Below are 8067 nucleotides of genomic sequence, written 5' to 3'. Positions count from 1 at the left end.
CATAAATCATCATGTTTGAAAATAGAAGTAAAGAATATATTCAACATTATAAATATATATAGTATAATAGCAACGATGTTCTTATTCTGTAGATCCATAATTACTGCTGAAGTCATCCAATTTATTTGTTTATTCCCATGCTTAATATAAAAAGCTAATGGTATATTTTAAATTACAGAAAGTTTAGGTAGGTACAGAAACTATCTATGGGGCACCTGGGTGGCTCAGTCGGTTAAGCTCCAACTCTTGATTTTGGTTCAGGTCATGATCTCAGGGCCGTGCACTCAGGGGGAGTCTGCTTGAGATTCTCTCTCTTCCTCTCCCTCTGCCCTACCCCCCGGGGCTCGCATTCTCTCTCTCTCTCTCTCAAAAAAATGAATAAATCTTAAAAATAAAATAAAAATAAATAACATTCCTGATCAAAAACGACTTGCCCGTATAACAGAACAAGCAGCAGCCTTGAACCAGGACCTGTGGGATGGATGTGCATATGGCTATGATGTTTGGGGACCCACATGCTTCTGTGTGCTTGCTTCGGGCTCCCCAAGTAGGTCAGGCCATTACAGGGACTGTTAGCCGCAGCATGAGGGCAATGTGGTTGCTAAGGGAGTTAAAGCCTTACCTGACAAAGTACAGGCTCTCCCAGTAAATTCAGGTCACTGTATCGTGGAAATGCACTGTGATGTCCTTTTTTATTGGAATGTATGGAAATTGTCGCAATCAAATATCTGTAACAGAGAGAACTAGTCCACTGGCCTGGCAATCCTGAACTGCAAAAGGTATTGCTCATTGCCTAGAAAGAGAAAAAATGCTTTTAGACCTCACCACTGTTCACCAGTCCTAAACACTGGGTGGGATATTTCTCAGTATAAGGTAAGGAAGACCTCAAAAGATGGGTCCCCAGGAATATGGAGCTCCCATGGCGACTAACAACATACCACAAAACCCTAGAAGCTGCACTGACTTATGCCAACCCAGCATCTTCTAGGGTCCTGCTCCTCAATAACAAAAACAATAACAATAATAATAACTAACACTTATTCAACAATTACTTTGTGCCAAGAACTGTTTTAGTGGGCTTATAAATATCTAACTCATTTAACCTCTAGTTTACTCTATGCAGTAGGTTTGCTACTATTATACCTATATTACAATTGGGGAAACTGAGGCACAGAGACATGAAGTACCTTGGCCAAGATCACACAGTTACTAAATCACAAAACATGCTCCAGATTCCTTGCACTTTCCCTTCCCAGGTAGAGAAACTGTTTTAATGGGCTAACCCTTATTGGCACACGTACACACAGGTACATACGTACTGTCTCCTTATCCGAGTATTTTAGCAAAGCAGACTTCCAAGTTAATTGGGTCAAGTAATAAAGATCTAACGTGAGAGCTTCCAGATCATTTCAGTTCTTCCAGATTTTCACACTCATATTATTATTATTTTAAGATTGATTGATTTATTTGAGAGAGAGGCAGGGGAGGGGCAGAGGGAGAAAGAAACCTAAGCAGACTCCGCGCTGAGCGCAGAGTCCGACACAGGGCTTGATCTCATGACCTGAGCCAAAACCAAGAGTTGGATTCTTAACTGACTACGCCATCCAGGCATCCACACTCATATTATTTTTTATGCTGATGTATTTTACTTGAAAAAATAGGTTCTTTAAAAAGGAATTTACTTTAAATTGCAGACTTCATGACGTTTCACCCCTAAATACTTCAGTACACAGCTCAAAAAAAACGAGGACATCCTACATAACCAAAAGAAATACTTATCATGCCTAACACGCCACAATACTAGTCATCTTAATGAGTTTTAATATCATTTATGACCCAGGCCATATTCCAATTTCCATAATTGTTCCCCAAATAGATGTTGTCGCTGTTCAAAACTGTTCACACTAGGCTCCAATCCAGGACCACATGTCCCATCAGTGCCTGGGTCCCTTCCATTTCTTTTCCTCTGTAACAGCTTCTGTGTTTGTGATGCTGATTTGCTGAGAGTTCAGGATGGTGGTGAAATGTGTCGCTTTTGAGATTTGCCTGAAGGCTCTGTCCTAGTGTTTAGCTTATTCCTACTTTTTCCATTTATTATCTGTGTTTTAGATACTCTTTTGATCCTTAGAAGGGCAAAAAACTTTATCAAGTCTACACACTGTTATAGCAGACTAGGAAGAAGTCTCTGAAGACTGAAGGGGGCATGAGCAGAAACAAATGACTAAAGAAACATTTTTGGATTCTTTCTGGACTTAATTCATTTGAGTGATGCGTGGATGAATGACCACAAGTAACTGAGAGTGGAAAAAAGAACAGTCTCAACAACTTTCACTCTGAGCAAGAACGAGGCATTGTAGGCCCAGGCAACTTTGTGAAATGGAGGCCAATATGCACAGTGGGATTTGGGGTTTTGGCTTAACAGGTTTTATCACATTAGGTGGGGTTTGGTGATAGAGGTTCTGGCTGGAGACTCCAATCTTTCCAGAGTCAAAGTGTAAAGTAGCCAGGCTTAGTTGCTTAAGCAACCAGCAATGTGAGACTAATGAATCAGAAATTCAACTTGTTGCTAACTTGCAGTCATGAAAGTCTTTTGAATCCAAGACAACTCATTTGAATGCGCTTTAAATGCTCAGGAAATAGCCCTGAAGAACATTTACTCAAGACAGGTAAACAAAAACTGTTTCTATGGTATTATTAAAATAGACTGGATACATTTCAAGATACTTCCCACCTCCATCTACTCACCAAATAGTCTACGGGCCTACTTTTGCCAGGACCATGGACATGTTGCAGGTGTTTACCAGGGTTCAAAAACAAGCCATGATTCTCTGTGTCTCAAATAAAGTTACATTTGTTCTGAGCCCCCATTCCCTCAGGAAATTCAATTTTGTGAATTGGGGGGGGCGGGGGGCGGTGGTTGGTGGGAGGCAGGGTGAGAAGGTAACTCTTCTCCCTAGGGTCGGGAGAAAGATAGTCCCTGCCTTCGGGGATCTTGTATCTTATAAGGGAGGCAAATAAAGAGGTTATTAAAATACAGCACACAGGAGGGATTGCTGCACCAGAGGCTACGGAGGGTTTTTCTGAAGGAAGTGGTTGTGAAGGCTGAACCGACACTCCCTACCTATGTACCAGGCCCTGTTCCAAGCAGTTATGTAGCTATAGGTACACAGTGGGGCGACCATCAGAACCCAGGCAATCCACACCCTAAATCAATGCCTAGACTCTATAGCTAACCCAGCGAGACCCGAAGAGTAAGTGCGGGCTTTCCATAGCCAAGTGTAGGTGTCTGGGTGGGGGGTAAGGGGGACGGCGGTTGAAGGCACCCTGGGAGGTGCCAGGAACGGGCAAGCTGGAGCTCAGCTACCTGACACGGGTACAGCTAAGGCCCCACAACTCTTCAGAAGTGGACTCCCAGGATACTGACCCTTGTTTCCCTGATGCTGAGGAAGGTGAATCAGGTGAGGAGGGCTGACTAGGGTAATGAAAGGATTCTAGAAGATTCCTCTCAAAAGTAAATCTTTGCCGACAATGCCAGATGCTGGCAAGGTGTAGGGTAATAGGATCTCTCATTCATTGCTGGTGGGAATGCAAAATGGTACAGTCACTCTGGACATAGTTTGGACAGAGCTAAACATAGCCTTTAAAAAAAAAAAAAAAAGATTTTATTTATGGGACACCTGGGTGGTTCAGGTCATTACCCCAGCGTCCTGAGATCGAGCCCCCATCTAGTTCCCTGCTGCTTCTCCCTCTCCGTCTGCCCCTCCCCACTGCTCATGCTTTCTCTCTCTCTTTCTCAATTAAATAAATAAAATCTTTAATAGATGTATCTTTTCTAAGATTTTACTTATTTCTTTGAGAGAGAGAATGAGAGAGAGCACATGCAGGGGGAGAGGCAGGAGAGGGAGAAGCAGACTCCCCGCTGAGCAAAGAGCCGGATGTGGGGCTGGTTTCCAGGACCCTGGGATCATGACCTGAGCCAAGGCAGACGCTTAATCGACTGAGCCACCCAGGTGTCCCAAAGTTCAACATACTCTTACCACATGACCCAGCAGTCATGCTCTGTGGTATTTACCCAAAGGAGTTGAAAACTTATGTCTACACAAAACCTGCACATAGATGTTTCTAATAGCTTTATTCATACCTGCCAAACCTCGGAAGCAACCAAGATGTCCTTCAGTAGGTGAATGGATAAATAAACTGTGGCACAACCAGACAATGGAATATTACTCAGTGCTAAAAAAGGAATGAGCTATCAAGTCATGAAAAGGCACAGAGGAAACAAATGCATCATATTAAGTGAAAGAAGCTCATCGGAAAAGGCTACATGCTGAATGATTTCAACTATTGACATTCTGGAAACAGCAAAAAGGTCAGTGGTTGCCAGGGGTCAGGGGGAGAGAGGGATGTATATGCAGACTACAGAAGGGTTTTAGGGTAGCGAAACTACTCTATATTATACAAGAATGGTGGGTACATGTCATTATATATTTTTCCAAACCCATAGAGTGCATAGAGTGTACAACACCAAGAATGCACTGTAATGTAAACTACGAACTCTGTGTGATAATGATGCTCAATGCAGGTGCATCGGTTATAACAAATGCACCATTGTGATGAGGGATGTTGATAAGGGGGAAGCTGTGCATGAGTTGTGGGCAAAGGAGATATGGAAAATCTCTGTACCTTCTACTCAACTTTGCTATGAATCTAAAACTGCTCTAAAAAATAAAGTCTATTTTTTTTTTAATAAGTCTTACCCAACCTTCTGTCGATTAGATTTTGATTACCACACCTCTCTTCTAGAATGGCATTATACCCTGCAAGGAGATAATCTGTGCTCGGATTTACACCCTGTTGTGAGTTTTTTTTTCACCATAAAATCAAACTGCTCTTCTCCTACCCTGACTCTAGCCAGGCAGGAGGCTGCTCTAGAGAGAGGCTTGGGGCAGACACCAGGGCACAAAGATGACAACGCACCACTGGAACGAGATCAGAATATCTGCCACAAGGTATCACTGGGCTCTGTTTGACCACATACTCTCTCTGCTATACCAGGAGCATTCTGGGTTTTTGCACTCAAAGGGCTTTGCATGTCATAGGCTATGGAAAGCAGCTCTGGAATATTAAAGCACTACATTTACTTTCAGGATGTCTATTATCGGCATTCCGCGAGTGAAATAAAGGAAAAGCCTGTCTCAAGGAAGACTGGAGATACAGCCAAATCAACGTGCACTCATCTTCATAGTTCAGATTTTCTCCAGTTGGGCTGAATTATGAACTTTGGAGGCTGCTTTTTCTCTTGCTGAGTCTGGCAGTCTCAACATCAAATCCAGATGAACCTAAAGCAGCCAGGGCTCTGGGTCGATGGCCCCAAAGCTCCAGCTGAGAGCCTGGCACCACGCCTCGCCCGACAGCAGCGTCAGCTCATAAAGGAAAGCAGACCCCGCGTTCCATCTTTGTGTGACACCTCATTTAAACCCGACTGCTCTGCTTTTGTGTGACTTGATGTTATTTATTCCTTAGAGAGGGAATGAGTGACTCACAAGATCTTGTGATTCAGAGAGCCTCTCGCAGAACTAGGCAGATGGCAAGTGGAGAGCTGGGACAAGAGAAAGGATGACAGGAGGGTGAGGGCGGTCCTGGTCCCTCTGAAGTCATCAGAGGTGCCCACCCCCACAACCCCCAGGAAACCAGCCAGAGCCCCTTTTACTCAGCAGGTGGTTGTGAGTGAGCCTGGAGCATTTTTAATCCCCCCCACCCCCCCACCCCTGCCCACCGAGGGCCAGCTCTCCGGCCAATCACACTGCACAGTGCTTTCTCCCGGCACCCCCACCCTGCTTGTCTGGATCCCCCTACCTCCCTTCCTGCCCGAACTTCTTTCTGTACTTCTTCTTCTTTTTTTTTTAATGTTTTATTTATTTATTTGACAGAGAGAGACACAGCGAGAGAGGGAACACAAGCAGGGGGAGGGGGAGTGGGAGAGGGAGAAGCAGGCTTCCCGCTGAGCAGGGGGCCTGATGCGGGGCTCGATCCCAGGACTCTGGGATCATGACCCGAGCTGAAGGCAGATGCTTAACCGACTAAGCCACCCAGGCGCCCCTTCTTTCTGTACTTCTGTCTCTTGTTTTGTTATCTGTTTATGGGTCTCTTCTGCCCAGTGAGGCTATTGATGACATACGTATTGCAGAGGTTAAGATCATGAATCTGGAGCCAATCCACAGGATTGAACCACTGAATCCAGACTCTGCCAATTCTCAGCTATGACCTTGGTCATGTTAGTCACCTTCTCTGGGTCTCATTTTTCTTGCATGTAAAGTTGGAATGATAACATCTATTTCTCAGGTTGTTTAAAAGGCCCTACAGGAATCTCATGTTTATGTGGATTCCCCATACATACGTAATTAAATTTTATGTTCTCCTGTTAAATACTTGATTAACTCATTTCATTAAAGGCCCTGCAACCATTTTGTGAAAGAAGGACGGAGAGAAAAAAGGTGAAAAAGGAATCGTGGGGCCCTTGAAATAAAGGACCAGGTATTATTCATTTTTCATTCTGTGCCTCATTAAATTCATTTATTTGTTCCTGAGTTCATGCAATGTTCCAGTTACTGAACGAAATCAGTCCCTGCCCTCAAGGAGACCACAGTCAAGAGGTGAAAATGAATGACATCAGTAGTTGTAACACGGTGTGATGGCAGCTGAGGGACAGCAGGGTGGCATTGCTTGGAAGCACATGGCTCCAGAGCCTGGGTTCAAATTCTGGTCCTCTCACTTCTTGGCTATGTGATTGAATAAGTTACTAGCACCTCTCTCATGGGACTGCTGCAAGGATGGAGTTAAAAGATGAAGAGAGGATGCCTGGGTGGCTCAGTCGTTAAGCGTCTGCCTTCGGCTCAGGTCATGATCCCAGGGTCCTGGGATCGAGTCCCACATCGGGCTCCCTGCTCAGCGGGAAGCCTGCTTCTCCCTCTCCCACTCCCCCTGCTTGTGTTCCCTCTCTCGCTGTGTCTCTCTCTGCCAAATAAATAATTAAAATCTTTAAAAAAAAAAAAAAAAAAAAGAGAGACCAGAAGAGAGCCTGGCATAGAGTGTTGAATACATGTTAGTTATGAGTATTAAGTTTATATGCATATACCTGCATGATACATATATATGCACACACACATATGCATAATAAGCACCCATTGCTGAGTGCAACGAGAGCACAGAAAGTGGGAAAGTAAACTTGAGTCTGGTAGGGCTGCCAGGAGGAGGTGACCCCCAGGCCCAGTCTTTAGGAAAGAGTGAGAGAGGGGTGGAGAAGCAGAGGAAGGCCGAGATGCCAGCACAGGAAAAACAGAAGCGTGAGAAGAGAGAACATCAGTCACGCCCCAGGGGAGTGGGGGGCGGCACAGATAGATGTGCTGGAGACTCAGACAGGAGCTGAATCACACAGGCCCTGCTAATGAAGTTGGATCTTGCCTAAGGCCAGTGCAGGGCGATGCAAAGAGTTCAAGCTGGAGCCTGCTGTGAACATTTTGGCACTTTGTAAAACACCACATTTTTCATAGCATTAGCCAGCCATAATCTACTGTGGTCATGATCCTGAAGCCCCATAGGATGCTGAAGCAAAGCCTGAAAAAGGACTCTGTTCAGTGTTATATGCTTCTAGGGCCAAAAATATTTTACTTTATTCTAATTCTTTGGGGAATGATAAATTCTTTGTGGGAAGGATCCACGTTTATTTTATCTCTACAATCATCTAGAATAATATGTAAGTACATCAGATGTGTCCAACAAATACTAAGTAAGAAATTCATATAATCCCTGCACATTATATCTATATTGGTAATTCCTAGTTATTTGAGGCATTTAACTGACCATTCTGATGGAAAGTGGCAATGAGGGTTGGGACATGGACTTGATTTTAGCAAGATGTTAAAGGACAAATGGCCCTAGGGTATTTGTGGGAAGTCAGACTTCCATGTAATAGGGAGGCTGTTCATGTTTTTTAACAAAACCAGTTAGAAACTCTTCCTTTCATACCACAAAAATGGCAGAGGGTTACTTCTGACTTCTGGTAACACA

This window comes from Halichoerus grypus, chromosome 3, assembly GCF_964656455.1.
Source record: "Halichoerus grypus chromosome 3, mHalGry1.hap1.1, whole genome shotgun sequence".
Taxonomy (NCBI): Eukaryota; Metazoa; Chordata; class Mammalia; order Carnivora; family Phocidae; genus Halichoerus; species Halichoerus grypus.
This window is presented reverse-complemented; position numbering follows the sequence as displayed.